Below are 20,364 nucleotides of genomic sequence, written 5' to 3'. Positions count from 1 at the left end.
CCTTTATGCTTAAGGTTTTAATTTTTCCAACAGTATCTTATGAGAGATGCAATGGAATGCTTGCTTAGATCACAAAGAACTAAAGCCATGGTTCTTTTCCCCAAATACTTCCGTCATTTCTGTTATTGCATCAAGTATTGCAGTACATGTAGATATCCCCATTCTAAATCCATGTTGGTTATCCAGGAAGACGTTACCCTCGAAGTGACGTAACAGTTTGTTCTTCATTATTGTTTCAATTACTTTTGCTAATATAAGTATTACAGATACTGGTCTATAGCTAGATGGACTGTTAGGATCACCTTTTTTACATGCTGCATAGCGTCCCCAGTGCGGCGCTAGCTGCGCAGCATTTGTGCACCGCCGCCGTCAGTGTCAGCCAGTTTGCCGTGGCATACGGAGCTCCATCGCAGTCTTTAACACTGGTAGCATGCCGCGACAGCGTGGACGTGAACCGTATGTGCAGTTGACGGACTTTGAGCGAGGGCGTATAGTGGGCATGCGGGAGGCCGGGTGGACGTACCGCCGAATTGCTCAACACGTGGGGCGTGAGGTCTCCACAGTACATCGATGTTGTCGCCAGTGGTCGGCGGAAGGTGCACGTGCCCGTCGACCTGGGACCGGACCGTAGCGACGCACGGATGCACGCCAAGACCGTAGGATCCTACGCAGTGCCGTAGGGGACCGCACCGCCACTTCCCAGCAAATTAGGGACACTGTTGCTCCTGGGGTATCGGCGAGGACCATTCGCAACCGTCTCCATGAAGCTGGGCTACGGTCCCGCACACCGTTAGGCCGTCTTCCGCTCACGCCCCAACATCGTGCAGCCCGCCTCCAGTGGTGTCGCGACAGGCGTGCATGGAGGGACGAATGGAGACGTGTCGTCTTCAGCGATGAGAGTCGCTTCTGCCTTGGTGCCAATGATGGTCGTATGCGTGTTTGGCGCCGTGCAGGTGAGCGCCACAATCAGGACTGCATACGACCGAGGCACACAGGGCCAACACCCGGCATCATGGTGTGGGGAGCGATCTCCTACACTGGCCGTACACCACTGGTGATCGTCAAGGGGACACTGAATAGTGCACGGTACATCCAAACCGTCATCGAACCCATCGTTCTACCGTTCCTAGACCGGCAAGGGAACTTGCTGTTCCAACAGGACAATGCACGTCCGCATGTATCCCGTGCCACCCAACGTGCTCTAGAAGGTGTAAGTCAACTACCCTGGCCAGCAAGATCTCCGGATCTGTCCCCCATTGAGCATGTTTGGGACTGGATGAAGCGTCGTCTCACGCGGTCTGGACGTCCAGCACGAACGCTGGTCCAACTGAGGCGCCAGGTGAAAATGGCATGGCAAGCCGTTCCACAGGACTACATCCAGCATCTCTACGATCGTCTCCATGGGAGAATAGCAGCCTGCATTGCTGCGAAAGGTGGATATACACTGTACTAGTGCCGACATTGTGCATGCTCTGTTGCCTGTGTCTATGTGCCTGTGGTTCTGTCAGTGTGATCATGTGATGTATCTGACCCCAGGAATGTGTCAATAAAGTTTCCCCTTCCTGGGACAATGAATTCACGGTGTTCTTATTTCAATTTCCAGGAGTGTATATATATATATATATATATATATATATATATATATATGTATATATTTTATAATGTACCCGTAAAACAATAATTTCTCTGTGTAAGTTTCGAGTGCAAAGAAATATAACAAAATGATCTAAAGAGACGATAATTGTAATTAATAACTAAAGATTTTTTGCTTTAAAGTGAACTGACTAGCCGAGGAAATTAATATGAAAAGTTTATTCCATTGTTCAATTTATATGTTCCTGTTTTAAGATTCAGTGAGTCTAACATTCAATAATGTACCAAATTATTTAAGATTAATATTGTTAAAAAGGAGAACTTCTCAAATGCATTTAATCGTAAATCAAAATTGAAGGAAATATCATTATTATTAAGGCCCACCACGTAAGTCGGCAACAATCAATATAATAATAATAATATATTAAATTACGACGGCCAACGGACGCGAGATGCTGGCACTGACTATAACAATGCCATCTAGAGGTCGCTTAAGGTTACGCAGAGCTCGCTACCACAGATATACGACCAACGAACATGTCATCATTCTTATTAGCCCAGTGGAAACCAGACTGCAGTTAGCTTTTACCCCATTAACAACTCTACAATATCTTTATTGGTTCATAATGTATGTTATTAATAAACTAACCTAGTTTAAAGCAAAGAGTAGTATCTGTAAATACTACACTGTGTGAAAAGTTCATTACCTCTCAGCAAAATCATAGTTTAAGAATAGAGTTGTTTATGTTACTAAAAAAAAAAAAAATCGCGTGCTCGGTGGCAAGATATTGTCTGACAGATATAGAAACTACAGTCAAAAGAAAATTGAAATTATTTCTTCTCCCTGCCCTATAGATTAATTTTCATTTAGGAATAACATGCGTATGTGCAGTACACCATTATACTGGGTTACTTACAAGCATTTCCAGAGTTTCAGAAGATATTGCACGAAATCTAAAAGCCATACGGAATATAGACACATTTTTCCTTTCCAGGATCTGCCAAACCTGACATTGTTGTTACGTTAGCATGCTTTTTAAGTTTCGTAAGTGCATGTAATTTTCCTGTACTAAAAGACTTGTTAAACTATATGATTTTATTCATTATTAGTTTATTATTTGTGAATATTTTTATAAATGGTAATAAGTTTATGTTGTATATTAGTCTTGTTGGAACAACGGCGTTCAATTAAAAATTGGTTCAAATGGCTCTGAGCACTATGGGACTTAACATCTGAGGTCATCAGTCCCCTAGAACTTAGAACTACTTAAACCTAGCTAACCTACGGACATCACACACATCCATGCCCGAGGCAGGATTCGAACCTGCGACAGTAGCGGTCGCGCGGTTCCAGACTGTAGCGTCTAGAACCGCTCGGCCACCTCGGCCGGCGGCGTTCAATCAATAAAGATATTTCGCCGTATACCATATGCTCTTCGCCCATACCCCAATCAGTATTTTTGTATGCATTTTTGTATGAACCCCTTCATATCCTGATATTGCAATAAAAATAACTTTTATCGTAAGTAAGAAAACAAGCAGCGCAGTAACTAGTAAGATCACAGTCACTATCCCATCTGCACTTTAGTCATAGGTTACTATTGTCTGCATTTTTAAAGACATTTGTAAATGCATGTACTGCCGAATAATGTTACATATTTCACTGTTTTGTAAATTTTGTTAGGGAAGTAGCATTATTAGTCAATGATGATACTTCTCCCCACACATAAAGGCACCCCTCCTTCCACTCTCGCTTCTGGTTTAAGTGCGTTTACAAACGAATCTTAGGTGACTCTTTCTTCTATATCGTTAGATTCAACAACGCTGTTATGTTACTGGCTCTCCTTTGTATGAATTACGACTGTTTGGAGAAAGTCTCAGCGTGCTGTCCCCCTTCTTTGCTTCATTCTGTTCCAATCAGACGTTAATAAATCTTTTGATTTGTCGATGTACTTTCGTTTGTACACTTTTGACTATAGTTTTTTTTAGTTTCCTTATAGACATTTGCTTCTATTACCTGTACATTTTTTCTTCTACTACTTTTATTGCCAATTTGTCCGTCTACTTTTAGTGAACGCTTCTAACCTCATTACAACTACCTGGTGGCTTGTGTTAGTAATTAGTTTCTGAAACGGCGTTTCGCCATCAGCCGAGCACCGATGCGAGGAATGTAATTGATTGCCAGAATACTATGTATTAAGGCATTTTATGTGTATTTGAACGTAACTGTGGATGTTTTTAAACACTTTTAATGTCATATACACGTTGTGCTTGTTCTCTCATGGTAAGTAAATCTAAGTTATCAGAGATTGTGGTAATGAGCTACACTGGTGTCAGAACAGTGCTAGGAAAAGAGTGAAGGAGACAAAGCTGGGGAGGCGGGGAGGGGGAAATAAAAAGAAAGAGAGATTGGGAGTGGGTGAGAGCCAGTGATAATGAGAGAGAGAGTATATGACAATGACAACCCGGGGAGAGTGATATAGTGGCAGTGAGAAGAGACAACAGCATTACGAAGCAAGGAATGAGATATTAGCAGTAAGGGACAGCAAGAGGGAGAAAGTGACAGAGAGAAGCGACTGTAGTAGTAGGGCAGTCCCTGTGTAAGTGGGACAGGAGACAATGACAGAGAGACACACAGAGATAATGACAATGTGTTGAGCAACGTAGGTGAGTGAGAAAGGGTACACTTCCAGAAAACAGATTCAAAATCTTCAAGGAAAATGTCATTTTATTGGCTAATGAGCTGACTGGCAGTTCATCATTGTAGGAGTGTACGATAACAAATGCAGACCAAATGAACCATACACTTCACCGTAGAGGACACCCAAAAAGTCACCTCAGTGCACAGTGTACCAACATCTGGCGGCAACGCCGGAGTGTATTGTCTACATGAAAATGGCCATAAAGATGCCGAATGACATCCTGCAATAGAGTGTCCGAAGCACCTTGATCTTTTGTTATAATTCGGCAATCGTTCTTGCACGTCCTGGAAAACGAGTAAGTTCGCGCTTCATCGTTGCCCTAGGTGCTCAGCCGGCTATAGGTCCGGATGATCTTCGCAACGAGGGCAGCCGTGTTTGGACGTGCCTTTTCCTGCAGAAAACGCACGCGCATTCCTGTCGGAGAACTGACAATAGCACAGGGAGAAAGGTGTAATTCTCTTTACCCTGCAGAAAACCAAATGTGATCAAGAGTTGTAACTGCGGACCTCAGCATGAAGCCTGGGGTGCGAATTGTGCGTCGTGGCCGAATGCACTCTGAAACAGGCAAGTCACCACGTCTACACCGCACACGTGTTCGCCCACCACTCGCATACAGACACATCACAATTTAATTACTGAAGACGACTGACATTCCACTTTCCAGTCAGACCACTTCTTGAAGCAGCGATGTATCGTGCTCAGCATGTGGAGCAATTCGTCGATGCGTTCATCCAGCTTCCCGAAGGCCCACAATGCGAGTCCATCCAAATGTCTGAAGCTCTTCAACAGGAGTACGTTTTCGTCGGTGGAGCGCGGTTGTACTCTTTCTTAATAGGAAAGAACAAAGTAAACACTGCAGTATACAAAATACACTCCTGGAAATTGAAATAAGAACACCGTGAATTCATTGTCCCAGGAAGGGGAAACTTTATTGACACATTCCTGGGGTCAGATACATCACATGATCACACTGACAGAACCACAGGCACATAGACACAGGCAACAGAGCATGCACAATGTCGGCACTAGTACAGTGTATATCCACCTTTTGCAGCAATGCAGGCTGCTATTCTCCCATGGAGACGATCGTAGAGATTCTGGATGTAGTCCTGTGGAACGGCTTGCCGTGCCATTTCCACCTGGCGCCTCAGTTGGACCAGCGTTCGTGCTGGACGTGCAGACCGCGTGAGACGACGCTTCATCCAGTCCCAAACATGCTCAATGGGGGACAGATCCGGAGATCTTGCTGGCCAGGGTAGTTGACTTACACCTTCTAGAGCACGTTGGGTGGCACCGGATACATGCGGACGTGTATTGTCCTGTTGGAACAGCAAGTTACCTTGCCGGTCTAGGAATGGTAGAACGATGGGTTTGATGACGGTTTGGATGTACCGTGCACTATTCAGTGTCCCCTCGACGATCACCAGTGGTGTACGGCCAGTGTAGGAGATCGCTCCCCACACCATGATGCCGGGTGTTGGCCCTGTGTGCCTCGGTCGTATGCAGTCCTGATTGTGGCGCTCACCTGCACGGCGCCAAACACGCATACGACCATCATTGGCACCAAGGCAGAAGCGACTCTCATCGCTGAAGACGACACGTCTCCATTCGTCCCTCCATTCACGCCTGTCGCGACACCACTGGAGGCGGGCTGCACGATGTTGGGGCGTGAGCGGAAGACGGCCTAACGGTGTGCGGGACCGTAGCCCAGCTTCATGGAGACGGTTGCGAATGGTCCTCGCCGATACCCCAGGAGCAACAGTGTCCCTAATTTGCTGGGAAGTGGTGGTGCGGTCCCCTACGGCACTGCGTAGGATCCTACGCTCTTGGCGTGCATCCGTGCGTCGCTGCGGTCCGGTCCCAGGTCGACGGGCACGTGCACCTTCCGCCGACCACTGGCGACAACATCGATGTACTGTGGAGACCTCACGCCCCACGTGTTGAGCGATTCGGCGGTACGTCCACCCGGCCTCCCGCATGCCCACTATACGCCCTCGCTCAAAGTCCGTCAACTGCACATACGGTTCACGTCCACGCTGTCGCGGCATGCTACCAGTGTTAAAGACTGCGATGGAGCTCCGTGTGCCACGGCAAACTGGCTGACACTGACGGCGGCGGTGCACAAATGCTGCGCAGCTAGCGCCATTCGACGGCCAACACCGCGGTTCCTGGTGTGTCCACTGTGCCGTGCGTGTGATCATTGCTTGTACCGCCCTCTCGCAGTGTCCGGAGCAAGTATGGTGGGTCTGACACACCGGTGTCAATGTGTTCTTTTTTCCATTTCCAGGAGTGTATAAAGCAAAATGACAAATCATCTGATATACAGAAAAGTGCGTAGAGCCAAAGTGATGGTGAATCTTGTCAGGTAGTAGGGGACATCATAGGTACTGAGGAACTGCAGGAGCTATACGAGAAAAGGGTGGAGGAAATATTGAAGGAAATTAATGAAGATTTGTGTGCAGCAGTAGGACAAGTACAGGCGATTGATGAGCATAACGGGGGTCAGTCAGGTGATGAGCATTATGGGAGGATGAAGATGATAGTGAATATGAAGAGGTAGTGAAAAAATTAATTACAGAAGAGGTGGATGTGGAGAAGTGTTTCGATATGTCATTAGTAGACAGATTGACAAATGCTAAGAAGGTGAATGATGAGAGGAACCCTGCAAGTATGTGTGTAGTCTCCACACACACAAAAGGTTTGATCAAAGGGAAGTTGTAGATGATTTACTGTTTACGATACGTCGGTTCACGGTCGGCCACTCTTGGCCAGTCCCTCACTACGCCGCCATTACGTTTCACGTCTCTGCCGGTGCTGGTTGTATGGTTACACTGCCTTTTTTTATCGCCCTGTCATTCAGTAATCTCGCCGATTGCGAAGTGCGCTAGGTTATTCGCTTCTTAAATGCAAAACAAGTTTTTCTGCTGAAATTCACCGGCAGCTCGTTGAAGTTTATGGTGCAGGCGTAATGAATGAGGGAAATGTGCGTAAATGGTGTAGGCTGTTTAATGAAGGAAGGACAAATGTTCATGATGAAGAACAATCTGGACGGCCTACTGTCAATAATGAAGACTTGGTACAAAAGTTGATGAGGCAATTCGCCAAAACAGGTGCTTCACTTTTGACGAGCTGCATCAGAACTTATCACAAGTTTCAAGATCAGTAGTTCATCATATTGTTACTGAAAAACTTCACTACAATAAAAATGTGTGCGAGATGGGTGCCGAAAATGTTGTCAGAAGAACACGAAACAAAGCGAACGGCCGTTTTTGAGCGCTACCGCAAGGATGGTAACGAATTCTTGAGTCACATTGTGACCAGTAAATTGCGAAATGATTTAGCGGAAATATCGTGTTGTGTAAAAGACAGACACTGACTGTAAACAATGAAACATGTGAAGTCATCCCCATTAGAACGGAAAGGAATCCGTTAAATTTCTGTTACACGATACATCACACAAATCCAACGGCTGTCAGTTGATCAAAGTATCTAGGGAAAAGCGTTAGGAACCAATTTGATTGGGACGATCGCATATATAATCTTGCGTGGAAGAAAAACCAAATACTGCATTTTGTTGCCGGAACAGAAGATGCAACACGTATACTACAGAGACTCCCTACGTTGTGCTTGTCCGTCCACGATAGAGTAATGCTGTACGGTATGGAATCCCTTCCACATGGGACTGACGGGGGACATGGAAAAAGTCCAAAAAACGGTTTTATTATTGCGAGATAGGGGAGAGGGTCACGGATATGATACGCGAGCTGGGGCGGCAAAAGGCGTTCCTCGTTGTGGAGAGTTCTCTTCACGAAATTTCAATCTCCAACTTTCTCCCATACTGCGGAAATATTTCATAGATAAATGATCATCGTAACGAAATAAGAGAAATCAGAGCTCGTACGGAAAGTCTTAGGTTTTCGTCTTTCCCACACGCTGCTCGAGAGTGGAATGGTAGAGAAATTGTGTGGAAGTGTTTCAACGAACCCTCTGCCAGGCAGGGTAGTCTTGTAGTCGTAAACATGCGTCACAAAAAAAGGAAAGTAGGATATAAACGTTAAGAAAAGTAGATCCAGTGTCACTTGATTATGTAAGAGGTGATATCGTAAGGCGTTTTATAGACAATTGGTGGCGCTCTCGCTCTTGTTCCGGCAGCAGAATATTTTCTTCACGTTGGTCATTTGCAAGGCAGCGGCGACGCGGGTCAGACACGGCCACGCAGCAGTCCAGTGATGGGATGGCGAGGCGCGGCGACTCGAGCGCACCGAGAATTTCTCGAGCCTCTAGTTCTCAAGCTGTTGTTTTATGAATTGAACGCCGCCGCTAGACAAACATGTTCGCTGTGCTCGTAACTAGTATGTCTCAGGTTTCATTCGAGTAAAGTTGTTATTCAAATCAATATGGACACTCGAAAACGAACGTCATGGTGCTGGCAATACTTTACGGAGGATGGAGATAACGTTACTTGCAACATTTGTCGTAAAAATCAACGTAATGTATCAAAAAATACAACGAGCATGATTGGTCATCTTAAACTGCACAATTTATCGAGCAATAAAACAGCGACGTCCGTGGATACAGAGGCTCATTCTTCCAATAGTGCGAGGCAGACAAAATGTCCTGGTACGTATGGTACAAAAGGTGAATTCCGTGCAAAAGTTCGGATAGTGTCCGAAGCAGTCCGCCACGCTTAAAAAACATTGATTCTTTAACCGTACTCCGCTAACATACAACATACCCCAAAATCAAATCTGTAGTATCCTAGCTTTTGCACGATACGATATGTAATTTTATTGGACTAGTTTCGAGCATAACGTATCCCCTCGCAGGAGCGCTGATGTAAATATGACGTTTCTCTTCATAGAGGGAAGTAAAGGGCAACAACAGCTAGATGAAGCACTAGTGGCCATGATAACAGACGATTTTCAACCGCTTTCAATCGTCGAGGACACTGGCTTTCGACGTTTTGTTTCACTGTTGGACCCACAATACTCGATACCAGATCGAAAAAAGTTGCGCCTCATGATTGAGGACGATTACCATAAACAGAAAGATGCTGTAAACTTGGCCGTGGAGTACTCTACTTGTGTTTCTTTAACGACCGATATTTGGACCTCACTCAATAGCGAGGCATATATTGCTGCAACTGGTCATTTCACTAACACTAATTGGTGCCTGAATGCTTTAGCTCTCGAGACATTCCGTTTCCCGGAAAAGCATACAGCGCTAAATATTAGTGAGGCGTTAGACAACGCGATTTCAAAATGGAACATTGAAAACAAAGTTGTAAGCATCACAACTGACAACGCCAGTAACATGACGTCAGCCGTACAACTTATTCACAGTGGCAACATAGATATGCAACATGTGCCTTGTTTAGCACACACAATCAATTTAGTTGTGAAAAGTTCTTTGAACAGCATCAGTGAGCTCTGCATAATGCGGGAAAAGGCCAGAAAAATTGTTAGCTATTTTAAAACAAGTTGCAATGCTAATGAAAAACTCCATGAGATGCTGGATCTAATGAAAAAACCTGTTCATAAATTGATTCAGGAAACCGAAACCTGATGGAACAGTACGTTTTATATGCTACAACGTCTAGTGAAGCAAAAGGAATGCATTGCAGCCTGTTTATCAACTTTGTATTCAGGTGTAGAGAACCTCACAGCTGACGAGTGGCGAATTTTGAGCGAATGTTTATGTGTACTGGAGCCATTTGAAGTAGTAACAAGTGAAATCTCAACTGAAAACTATAACTCTCTTTCGAAAGCTATTCCAGTAATCAGACAGCTAATCATAAACGTATGCAATGGGAAGTGGGCTACCACGACAGCGTAAGAGCTACAGCAACATCTGCACAAGTCGCTAATAGCCCGGCTAGGATGAATAGAAACAAACAAAGTACATGCCGTTGCCACAGTTTTCGACCCAAGATTCAAACCGTTACCATTTACGAATCCCATTCATTCAAAACATGCCGTTGCAAGCCTAATTGCAGAGTGCACAAAGGTGGTAGAGACCGTACGATCTACTCATTCGGCTGCTAACGACACTAGGCACGAGTAGCATTTCGTACAAAACGCCAGAAGTTCCTTATGGGCTTCTTTCGATGTAGAGGTTTCCAATAAAAATCTAATGAAAAGCGGTTGCGATAGCATAGACCTGGAGGTACAACGATATTTGGAAGAACCGTACCTACAACGCACGGATAATCCTTCACACTACTGGAAAAAAATGAAAACAGTTACCCAGGTCTAGCTGTCGTGGCAAAAAAAAAAAAAAATATCTTGCAATCCCTGCCACTTCTGTTCCCAGTGAAAGAATATTTTAGAAAACAGGACTACTTGTAAACAAACAAAGAAGCAGACTAAAAGGCCAATTAGTTAAGAAAATCATATTTCTAAACAAAAAACGAAGGCAGTGTAGCAATGGGATGTAAAAATGCCTTCTGCTGAACAACTTTTGTTTCCTTTCTTTCTTCAGTAAGTAAACGCATGTACGCAGTTTCTGTATATAAAAGGCTATAGCCCTTCTCTTTTACGTTTAAGCATGCATGCATACATGCAGAATGTACAAGGTAATTTATTTTGTAAGAATAAAACTTCTGTTTTATGCGAATTCTGTGCTTTGTTTTAAACAACAATTCTATGATTTTTTGTCTTATGAGACATATACTAATACTTCAGTACACATTAATAACGGTAGTACAGTTGATCTCAATCATAGAATTTCAAAGTTTTCCGAGCACGTACGTACGACGAGTACGACCGCTGCGCCTCAGTGCTTCGTGTACTGAAGGTTTGCGCAATTTCTCAGAGCGCGCAACACTGTCAACTTCTCGAGCGTACCCGAGAAATTCTCGAGAAATTGCCTTCGCGTGGCGCGTTTCTCGAGCGCGATCATAGCCCATCCCTACGCAGCACCCCACTGCGGCAGAAGGAGGGGGCGAGCGAGGACTCGGGGAGCAGGTAGGCCATGACGTAGTTCACAGGTAAACAACTGGCCGCCAATTTCCAGATTTTTGGTTGGGTGCAATTTTCATACGTCCACCCTTTCTCACTCACCTACTTTGCTCAACACATTGTCATTATCTCTTTGTGTCTCTCTGTCATTGTTTCCTGTCCCACAGACACAGTCCCCTTCGTTCTGCCCTACAACTATAGTCGCTTCTCTCTGTCACTGTTTCCCTCTTGCTCTCTCTTACTGCTAATATCTCATTCCTGCCTTCGCAATACTGTTGTCTCTTCTCTCTGCCACGATATCACTCTCCCTGGTTGTCATGGTCATATACTCTGTCTCTCATTATCACTGGCTCTCACCCACTTTCAATTTCTCTTTATTTTTATTTCCTCCTCCCCTCCTCCCCGGCACTGTCTCCTTCACTCTTTTCCTAGCACTGGTCTGTCACTATCATCTATGTTACACTGCCACTGCATCACTCTGCTATTGCCTCCTTCGCTCTTTCTATAACACAACCACTCCCTACTATCTTCCATTATTTATTAATTTGCAACTGCTACTCTATTCTTCTCTCTCAACGTAAAAAGCGCGAATAAGTACGCATGCCAAAATTTTTGAAAAAAAAAAATTTAAAGGCACTGAGGAAGGTAAAATGAGGCAGCTTATACCCCATATTTCAGTACAAACCTTTTAAATAAACACGAAAATATTTTTAGTTCTCTGGTAGCAGAATTTTTTTTTCTTTTCTTTGCTGCAGCAGGGCATGTAACTTATATGAAAAGAAATGAATGGTCAGAAAAATTTAGAATGCTGTCTTATGTGAAACTGAAATAACGCAGAACTAATTTTACACCTCAGACAATATTTAACGTGAAACTGTTTTGCATGTACTATAACATGGGGCTCCCAGATGATAACGTAAACACTTTACAGCATATTTATCCATGGTAAGTCACTTTATAAACTACCTTTTCAGCTATTTTACGCACCTATTTTACGTGCACAAGTAGGGTAACTTTGAACCTCTGTACCTCGAAAATGGGTAAAGATATGGAGAAAATTTTTGAGGCTGTTCGAGAACGGGACCTTAGGAATATATTGGAAAATATTCAGCCATATTCTGCTCATACCCATCTTGGAATCCTCAGCTGGGTATTGGTCCGCTACTGACGGCGAATATATAGTGAAAAAAAACTTTTTTTTGGAGTTCTCTGAGGAACTGCCCAAGAACTAATGGTACCTCCATCAGTCCCATCAAGCTCGCCTTAGTCCACATCAGATGCATCCATTTACTTATTCGGGAGAAAATGTGTAATATTCGTATTTTGGTCTTTTAGTGTAGGATACTAAGACGAGCTTTTTGTTAGTATACAAACGGTTCCTGCCCTAAGGGCAATACAAAACAAATGACCTTAATCTTTTATCACTAATCTACGGTCGCAGGTTCGAATTCTGGCTTGGGCATGGATGTGTGTGATGTCCTTAGGTTAGGTAGGTTTAAGTAGTTCTCAGTTCTAGGGGACTGATGACCTAAGATGTTAAGTCCCATAGTGCTCAGAGCCATTTGAAGCATTTTATCACTAATAGAACCGGGAGCATGAGCACAGGACAATCCCATTTTTATGCGTGGCGCTGCTGACGCATGCATACTGATAACATAAAACCGCAAACGACTTCAACAGAAAATCTTAAACAACATAGACAGAAATTCTTGACAGTTAACACAAAAATAAACAATACTCCTCTTAGGAAAAAATTCTTTGAAATCTGTAAAACACAAAATAATAATAATTATAACGAAGAAACTTTTTCTATATATGGCCGGCTTTGTGGCCGAGCCGTTCTAGGCGCTACAGTTTGGAACCGTGCGACCGCTACGGTCGCAGGTTCGAATCCTGCCTCGGGCATGTATGTGTGTGATGTCCTTAGGTTAGTTAGGTTTAAGAAGTTCTAAGTTCTAGGGGACTGATGACCTCAGACGTTAAGTCCCATAGTGCTCAGAGCAATCTGATTTTTTTTCTTCTATGAAGATTCTGTATCATTAAACAATAATCTTATTCCGGGCATGGTGACAGACAAATGGGGCAACAACCAAGAACGGATGTCACAATATCAGTACTAGTATCTATGTAAATGGACACCCAGAATGACATTGTACCCTAGAAATGAACGACTGGCACATCAAAGATACACTTTACTAGCATCGACCACCATCATCTACACCTGTTGTACTGACAAACTAAAATAACCTTATGGCTATTTACAAAAAAGCACCACAGCCCAGTTCATGCAGCATGGACTTCACAATCTGTAATGCCTACACCGTATTTGAAGACGCCGCAACAGCCCCGATTAACTTCACTACTTCTGTACTCGCCACGCACTATCTTCACTTCGTCAAACCTATCACCCACCCGCCAACATACGTGAGGTCACAGAAGCGCAACACTTGGTACTCTTACACTTCTGCAATAACTAAACGCTTAACGGTTACTCATCTCTGGATCTGGAATGCCATCTTCTTCTAGACACAATAAAGAGTCACCGTCTGGTCTCCAGGTAGGTGATGTCCACATACAGCGTGATACGCTCTGCGCTAACTCCACAGGACACCACATTTCAGTCTCTTCCGCTTTATGTCTCGCTTGCTATTAAAAGTTTTGGTGTAAATCGTTACCAGCAAAAGGAATCGGTTAGCGGAAAATCTGCTGTAGTACCCAGGTGCAATTAACTTTGCCGTACAAGGGTCAATAAAGAGGAAACATTACAGGGAAGATAAACATTAGAATACGTGAAACGCATTATCAAAGCTATTGGTTGTAAGAGATATGTGTTGATGAAAAAAAAAATAATAAAAATGTGGAGGAAATAGGGAACCAGTTGATATATCAGCGACTTAAGTATAAACTCTCCCTACTGAGGCAATATAATCTGTGTCCGAGCTATGCGCTGTGGATAAGAGACAGCCGACGCGTGGTATGCTTGCTAGTGTACTTAAGCCGAGATCCACTGTGGAGCTGACCTTTTACCGTGCTCCGGCATCCAGTACCAGTTGAAATGGAAAAAACAGGTTTCGTCAGTTGAACACCATCGTGGCCAGCGACAATGGTATATGGATCGTAAAGATCGCGAATATTGCAGCTAATAAGTATTGTTGTTATTTCATGTATTCTTTACCAGCGAAATACAAACGATATTTTTTTTCCTATTAATGAACGATGCAGAAAGGAGTTGGCGACAACGGCAGTCTTCGGCCTGCCAGCCAGCCATTGCAGCCACTGGACACGTTAACCTCGTGGACATCAAGAACACAGCCGGACGTGTCAAATTCTCGATATGCCGATTTTTGAGGAATAATAAAATGAAATAATGAGTTGTAAATTTGCTTTTTGTAGAATCAGTCTGGAGCAATCTGCGACTGTACAGTCGGATTATACGTATGCTTTACTCATATCCTATATGATATTACGTTGAAATAACGTAACTCTTATATGTACCAGAAGATGCAAATAAAATGTTGTGAAGCATTTAATATTTATCCGAAGATTCTGAGTTTTTTTTCTTTTTTTGCAGTGCTTGGACTGAATCCCTATCTGAATTTTCTGAAAGAATGTAATTAATTTCGAGCTTGGGTATTGGTATGAAAAGACAAGTGTAATTTTAGGAAGTTGACAACAAATGTTCTCTCAAGTTTAATTTCACGTAAATTGGCAACGCAAGACCACTCTGGCTTTAGAAAAGTATGGCAAGCGATATGAACTTTGTGTGCATCAAGTTGGACCAGTAAGAAGTGGCTGATTTTTGAATACTTTGGTCAACTAAGTTTGAACTGTGCATTTATTTAGACATCTCGACGTGAATAATTAAATTTTCGAGCAGATTTTAAATTCAACATTGCGACTCAGAGATGCAACTACACTGAGTTAGCAATCTACTATAGGATCTCTGGTGAATTTACTCCAAGGCCGGTTTAAAATGCTGAATATAGATCTCAGGATCCAAACTCAGGTTAGTACCAACAAATTAAGAGAAAGAGTGAGTTATTTCGTCGGTTGCATGTAGAGGTAATTTGAGATTAACTCAAGATACGAAAAGGTGCTAAGTTTTGCCGCGAGTGCGGCATAGTAATATATGGAATTTGATGTTGATCGCTGATAGCGATGGCAACAAGGATAAATAATATTACTACGATAGCGAACTGAATTTCAATTGAAGACTCATTTATCTTTCTCGTCCACATATACTGTCGGCTGCCCACAATTAAACTACGAAGCAGCAAGAACCTATTTACACTGATGAATATCTTCTAATGCAAGTGGCTTACGATCTACGTAGGTGTACTGAGAGGTAGTTATGCTGCATGAAGCCGTGCTACTTATCTCACAACGCAGTTATCGTAACGAGGAAGGTCGTACCACGGCACAGTGTTGCTGATTGTCCTATCTTGTGAGCCACAGGTAGCAGCTGTACTCATACAGACCACTTTGGTATCCCGGCCAATGGAAAACATTGCAGCTCACTGTAGACTCCCTCCATACAGCTACGTGGATATAAACGGTGCAGCACTGGCACCAATACCCACACTGGCGGCTTTCCGACTGAGTTACAGTCATGTGATGGATCATGGTAGTCTGCCCTCCCCAAAGAGTTTTCTTTTACAAACCACCGTACAACTGAATCGGCATATCGCATTCTCATCAGGAAGAAGAGGACTAGGACCCTCAGCCACCCTACAGTCAATGTGTGGAAAGTTATCCAAGCCAACCGCTGCAGGTACAGAAGTCTCCACAATGGCAGTGCAGGTGCAAGAAGACAGGGAACCCAAAGATGCACAAGTGCCACGTTCTAAGGAAGTCGTTCCACCTAAAATTGAGAGGAGGAAGTCATCAGTGCACAGGCCAACACTGGAATGCCAAATGAGAACACCGTGACCGTCCATGTGTGGGGGGAGTCAAATGAGAACACTTGTCATTATGGGACTATGGAATGGTTCCGTTCAAATATCCATGTGCGTTAAGACATTTATCCCACTGGGAGACGAGATGATCAACTTTTGTTTCATAGAACGCGGTCGGCCACTGACGGATCCACAACTGCACGCTTTTGCACTTCTTTGTTCAGCTGGAACCGACCTCTCTACAAGTGTCTCTTCAGGTCGCCAAAGTTGAGAAAATCATATGGTGAACATCCGAACTACGAACTACATGGATCATGTTGTAGTGTTTTACGACCTAATCGCTGAAGTGTAGCCCTCGTCTGATAGGAAGTTTGGGGGCAGGTACTACAGTGCAACAGGGTGATTCGGTCCGATAGCATTCCTGGGTTTTTTGACTTAAGTTTTTGCAAAGCGTCTTCGTAGCGCTGTCCATTGGTTGTGGTTCCACGTTCGAAGAAGTTCATCATGACGTTACCAGAACTCGTGGGAACAGCTTTGGATTTTTTTTGGTGGGGGAGATGTGGTATGTTTCCACTGGTGGCTTTGCCATTTGCCCTCAGACTACCGGAATGCTGTCGGACAGAATCATCGTGCTCCATCATAATGCCCGTACCCACACTGCCAGTCGGACGAAGGTTACGATTGAGCGATTTGGTCTGGAAACACTGCAGCATCCTCTATACAGTCCTGATATTTCGCCGTGTTGTTTTCCCATCTTTGGCCACCTATAGAAAGACATGTGTGGACGTCAGTTTCAGTCGGGGGACCAAATGTAAGAGTGGGTACAGTTGTCGATCCGTCAGCGGTCGACCGCGTTTTACGAAAGAGCAACTGATCGTCTCATCTCTCAGTAAGGTAATTGTGGTGCTTATCTTTGAATGGAACCAATTCACGGTCCTGCTGTGGCGGCCGTTCGGTTTTCATTCGACTGCCCCTCACATTTAAGGATCGCGTCACAAGAGACTACATACCCCTAGTTTGACCCTTGAAACAGGTCAGTTATACGTGTTTCTTTGATTCCTACTAAAATGTTAATTTAAAGCTACAGAGAGTATATACAGAAATGATCCGTTGCAGTGATAGAGAAAGAAGCAGCCAAATTTCTTGTAGTAACCCCTGTGTTAGAAATATGATTGAGATTACTGGGTGGTGAAGAGCAACCCAGCGTTGTGAATGTGAACGAGGCGGAGACACGACTAACGAAAACGGAATGCGATGGGGCAACCTGCGCAGCCAGCAGTTTCTTTTTTAAGAACATTGTGCGTGACAAAGAACGGCAAATTCTTCAGACAAGTAAACACTGATGTTAGCAACTAGACCTTGATACCGTGCCCAGGTGTACAAAGGAACTGTGTGTAGCGCGGTTGAAGTTGGACATCACACACATCCATGCCTGAGGCAGGATTCGAACCTACGACCGTAGCGGTCTCGCGGCTCTAGACTGTAGCGCCTAGAACCGCTCGGCCACTCCGGCCGGCAGCTCAGTTGTTCGGGGTGTTTCCGCTCAGTAGCTCGCATTAAAAATACGCAGTCAGATGCTTGTATATGTCGTCATTAATATATTTTGCGGTGATAGCAATTGTTTCTCCGCAGGATTATTAGTCGGGCCCCTTAAAATCGGAGGTTCACCAAACCATAACTGAATAGATGTATTTAAATTTTATCCGTAATATAAGCCCTATGGATCAAGGCTACCTATTCCTTTGAGGCCACAAACTCTACCCAAAATACCTTTGGCAACATATGTCCCGATTTCATCTTAGGAGGAGATATTTGATATCCTTGCAAAAAAGCGCAGCGGAATGATCCCTGAGGCAAGCTACAAGGGTGGAAACAGTGCAACATGAGCAAATCTCATGTTCACGTGTTTACGTACTCTGGTATACACACCAGCGACACTTCGGCCAAACAGTATGTAGCACATGGAGCGTCATAGCAGCCTTCTTTCCCGACTGAGCTTTAGAAGATGCTCAAGATGGCCCTAGCAGTTCTTCCTCTAGTGTTGATCTGCACTGGTTTTCGTCCTACCATGCCAGTGCAAAATGGAATTCTTCTCTGCATTTTCCGGTACACACTTTAGATTCTCTCAGAGTGGATTCCTCGTATTGATGACAAATTTGACGTGGTTTTCCAATGAACGTCAATTTCCCGACAGCTGTATGTTTTATACTTTTATTAATGTTTAACTCATATAGGCACTATTGATTTCAAGAAAATATTGTCTCATCTTCAGGTACTTGTAGGGTGTGCTAAATGAACTGAATGCCATAAGTACTTATCCATATGATAAATATAAAAACTGTAACTTCTATGATGGCTCCCAAACCCAAGGTCCTCAGCGGTACTTTCGGGGCAGCCACCACAAATTGTAGAAAGCGTGGGTAGTGACCAGGATGTAGCTATGTCTGTTGGCCGAAAAATAATTAATGACAAGAATTGCGCCAGCTAGAATGAAGAGATAACTTATCTTTATTTCTGACGAAACGTGCACCAGCAAAACAAGTCCAAGTAATATCCAAGAGTAATCCGTGTACTGAGCCTAGTCGAATACAATAGCAAATATCACACTGCAATGGCTCCGCTATAAACTCCACGAAAGGCTAGCAACAGACAATCGTCAATAGACTGTCCGACTCGGTTTTTTTTTCTTTATTGTAATTTTAATCACATATACAGGCAGGCTGGCAGCAGCACATGACGCTGCTCTTCAGCCTTAAGTGGAACAATAACATGACATAGAGGTGATAAAGACAATACAAAAAACGGCGGGCAAAAAATGTAGAGACAAAAAAACAATAAACATGAAGCCGTTCACGTTGGACGATAAAAACACTAACACTTGTGGACACGGCGCACAAAACACTGAGAACGGCGATGGCACACGTGAACAGTGGAGTCGTAGCTGCACGAAACACAAAACGAAGCGCACACACGAGATACTGATGTCGATGATCTCCGGCGCGCGAATGTTCACTATGCGTGTGCGAGTCCGGGGACCTGCCAAGAGAGGAGGAGGAGGAAGGGGAGTGGGAGAGCGAGAGGGGAGAGCAGAGATGCCACGTGCAGGGGGGAAAGGGGAGGAGGGAGGAAGGGGGGAGGGGAAACCCGGGGGAAGAGGGGTGGAGGGAGGGGATGTGGGAAAAGGAAAGAGAAGGGAAGGGAAGAGAAGGGAGGGAGAGTGCCCAAAGGAAAGGACACCGGAAGTGGGGGGTGGGGCAGGGTCAAAGTTGATAGGAGGTGTAGATGGAGGGGAGGAGGACATCATCAGGGAGGGGGAGCTGGCGGAAGCCACCTTGGGAGAGGGTAAGGAGGGTGGAGAGATGGAGACCGGGTGGGACGTGCGAATACAGGCGCGGCAGCGGGCGGGGGTGGGAGAGGATCGGGGAGACGAGCGGGTGAGGAGGATCGAGTTTGCGGGAGGTGTACAGGATCCGTATCCTTTCAAGGAGGAGGTGGGGGAAGGGGATGAGATTGTACAGGATCCGCGTGGGGGAGGGGAGACGGATGCGATAGGCGAGGCGGAGAGCATGACGTTAAAGGATTTGGAGGGATTTATAAAAGGTAGGGGGGGCGGAGATCCAAGCTGGATGGGCATAACAAAGGATAGGGCGGATGAGGGACTTATAGGTGTGGAGGATTGTGGAGGGGTCCAGACCCCACGTACGGCCAGAGAGGAGCTTGAGGAGACTGAGGTGGGAGCGTGCCTTGGCTTGGATTGTCCGGAGGTGGGGAGTCCAGGAGAGGCGACGGTCGAGGGTGACGCCAAGATACTTAAGGGTCGGAGTGAGGGCGATAGGACGGCCATAGATGGTGAGATAGAAATCATGGAGGCGGAAAGAAGGGGTGGTTTTGCCTACAATGATCGCCTGGGTTTAGGAGGGATTGACCTTGAGCAACCACTGGTTGCACCAAGTGGTGAACCGGTCAAGATGGGATTGGAGAAGGTGTTGGGAGCGCTGTAGGGTGGGGGCAAGGGCAAGGAAGGCGGTGTCATCGGCAAACTGGAGAAGGTGGACGGGGGCTGACGGCGGCGGCATGTCCGCCGTGTACAAAAGGTACAGAAGGGGGGAGAGGACGGAGCCTTGGGGCACAGTGGTAGAGGGGATAAAGGTGTAGGAATCTGTGTTATGGATGGTGACATAGGAAGGACGGCGGGAGAGAAAGGAGCCGATCAGA

This window comes from Schistocerca americana, chromosome 8 (assembly GCF_021461395.2).
Source record: "Schistocerca americana isolate TAMUIC-IGC-003095 chromosome 8, iqSchAmer2.1, whole genome shotgun sequence".
Lineage (NCBI taxonomy): Eukaryota > Metazoa > Arthropoda > Insecta > Orthoptera > Acrididae > Schistocerca > Schistocerca americana.
Note: the sequence above shows the minus strand (reverse complement) of the source record.